This window comes from Cebus imitator, unplaced genomic scaffold, assembly GCF_001604975.1.
Source record: "Cebus imitator isolate Cc_AM_T3 unplaced genomic scaffold, Cebus_imitator-1.0 Scaffold181, whole genome shotgun sequence".
Lineage (NCBI taxonomy): Eukaryota > Metazoa > Chordata > Mammalia > Primates > Cebidae > Cebus > Cebus imitator.
Genome location: NW_016107496.1, coordinates 2,844,368 through 2,847,152, shown reverse-complemented (window position 1 = coordinate 2,847,152; position 2,785 = coordinate 2,844,368). Strand labels below are relative to the sequence as shown.

General features: G+C 40.5%; 1 non-coding gene across 1 annotated transcript; it reads left to right on the top strand.

Moving 5' to 3' along the window:
• Nucleotides 1-517: 517 nt before the first annotated feature.
• On the top strand, nucleotides 518-621 carry LOC119473755. The gene has a single exon (XR_005202979.1). It is a non-coding gene; the product is annotated as a U6 spliceosomal RNA (small nuclear RNA).
• The last annotated feature ends 2,164 nt before the right edge of the window (nucleotides 622-2,785 follow it).

Genomic DNA, 2,785 nt, shown 5'->3' with positions numbered 1-2,785 from the left:
ATTGTCCTGTCTCAGCCTCCCAAGTAGCTAGAATTACAGGTACCCACAACCATGCCTCGCTAATGTTTGTATTTTTAGTAGAGACGGGGTTTCACCCATGTTGGCCAGGCTGGTCTTGAACTCCTGACCTCAGATGATGGCCTGCATCGGCCTCCCAAAATGGTGGGATTATAGGCATGAGCCACTGCGCCTGACCCCAGGTTTTATTCTGTAGGCACTGTTGTGGAACATGAAGTTTGTTGACTAAAAGCTTTGATGAGAAGGTTAGAATTTAGAATTTGTTTTATTTCTTGAAATAATTCATTCTTGAGATTTCAGACAGAAGAACAAACTTTTTGTATTTGATCAGCTCTGTAGTTGGTATAGGAATGAACTTAGAATACCACTAATAATTATTTAAAATTTTATCATGAAATATTTCTGTCTAAAAGTATTTGCAGAGTATAGTCTTGTGAAGAACACGCTATTACCTTAATTGTACATGCTTTTAATATATAACTTTTAAAAGCCCATTTTGGTGCTTGTTTTGGCAGCACATATGCTAAATTGGAACAATAGAAGATTAGCATGGCCTGTCTGCACAAGGATGACATACAAATTTGTGAAGTGTTCCGTACTTTAAAAAAAATGTTTGGCCCTGTGCCGTGGCTCATGCCTGTAATCCCAGCACTTTGGGAGGCCAAGGTGGATGGATCACCTGAGGTCAGGAGTTCAAGACCAGCCTAGACAACATGGCAAAACCCCATCTCTACTAAAAATACAAAAATTAGCAGGGTATGGTTGCCTGTGCCTGTAATCCCAGCCACTCAGGAGGCTGAGGTAGGAGAATTGGTTGAACCTGGGAGCCGGAGGTTTCGGAGAGCCGAGATCTTGCCACTGCACTCCAGCCTGGGTGACAGAGTGAGACTCCACTAAAAAAAAAAAAAAAAAAAAAATTTTTTTTTAAGGCCTATTTTGCCTATTTTGGATAAAAAAAATCTTCCTCAGATGCAGACTAGACATTTCTGTGTCATCTTCTCTTTTTTTTTTTTTTTTTTTTTTTTTTTAGACAAGGCCTCACTGTGTCACCTAGGCTGGAGTGCAGTGGTACAATCACGGGTCACTGCAGCCTTGACCCCTGGGCTCAAGCAGTCCTCCTAGTTCAGTCTCCCAAGTAGCTGGCATCACAGACATACACTACCATACCCAGTTAATTTTCTAGTACCTTAAATAGGATATTAATCATCATTACAAAAATGATTTACAGCCTGGCCAACATTGTGAAACCCTATCTCTACTTAAAAAAATACAAAAATTAGCTAGGGTTGGTGGTAAGTGCCTGTAATCCCAGCTACTTGGGAGGCTGAGGGAGGAGAATCACTTGAACCCAGGAAGTGGAGTTTGCGGTGAGCCGAAATTGCACCCTTGTACTCCAGCCTAGGTGACAAGAGTGAAACTCTGTCTCAAAAAAAAAAAAAAAAAAAAAAAAATTTAATTTGTTTGCCTCATTGTGATCAGGGCCACAATTGGAAACTTGAGTTATTTTTCTTTTTTCTTTTCTTTTTTTTGTGCCATCATGCCTGGCTAATTTTGTATTTATTTTTAGAAGAGACAAGGTTTCTCCATGTTGGTCAGGCTGATCTTGAACTCCTGACCTCAGGTGATCTGCCTGCCTCGGCCTCCGAAAGTGCTGGGATTACAGGCATGAGCTACCATGCCTGGCCGAAACTTGAGTTATTCTACTTGTAATAATATTCTCAGAACTGATTGACATATAAGGAAGGACTCTTTGCCTCATATCAAATAGCTCAAGACTAACTGATGTACTTCTTGAATTTTTTGATTCCTCAGTGTGCCAAGTTCCTCTTTTCCTGGAAGAGCTATGTATAGTTCCAGATCTGACTTGTGGTTTCCAATTTACTGTGGGTTAAGATAACCTGATAACATTAGCTTATTAGAATTATATGTAAAACAAAAGTAAAAAGGCTTTGTTGAGAGCTAAGGGGCTGTGATGTGTTTGAAATCCAAGTGAGTACTGCTATTCTGAGTGGTCAAATATTTAAATCCCATTTAGGTGAGGTGCTATTGTAATTGACTGAGAGAGGGGTTGACTTTAGTCAGTATTATTGGGATCTGTTGGCTGATGTTTAATCATCTGGTGGCTTAAAACCTGACAGGAGAGACATGGCTAGTTGGCTCTAGAAGACAGATGAAACCTAAAAGGAAAAGAAAAGCTCCTTTCTGGTCTGAATTCTGTATTTCTTTTTCTTTTTTTTTTTTGAGACAAAGTCTTGCTCTGTCGCTCAGGCTGGAGTGCAGTAGCGGGATCTCGGTTCACTGCAATCTCCGCCTCCCAGATTCAAGCGATTCTTCTGCCTCAGCCTCCAGGCGTGTGCCATGACACCTTGGCTAATTTTTGTATTTTTTAAAATTAGGGATGAGGTTTCACCATATTGGCCTGGCTAGTCTCAAACTCCTGACCTCATGATCTGCCCGCCTCGGCCTCCCAAAGTGCTGGGATTATAGCATGAGCCGCTGTGCTCGGCCCAAATTCCATAATTTTATAAGTACAGAATATGTTGGTAGATACAAAGATTACTCAAAACCCGATAAGGGAAGTAGAAGATTGTTCAGATAGGAACAACATGTAAGGGACAAGGATGGAAAAAAGACTAGATTTAAGCAGTAAAAGATCATTAAGCAAGGCTTCATCACTTCTTCAGTAGGACAGTTATTACTGGGATTTAAGGAGAGGCTTATCAATAAATAGTATGTTGTCCTCCCCCTTCTAAATTTGAAATCAACT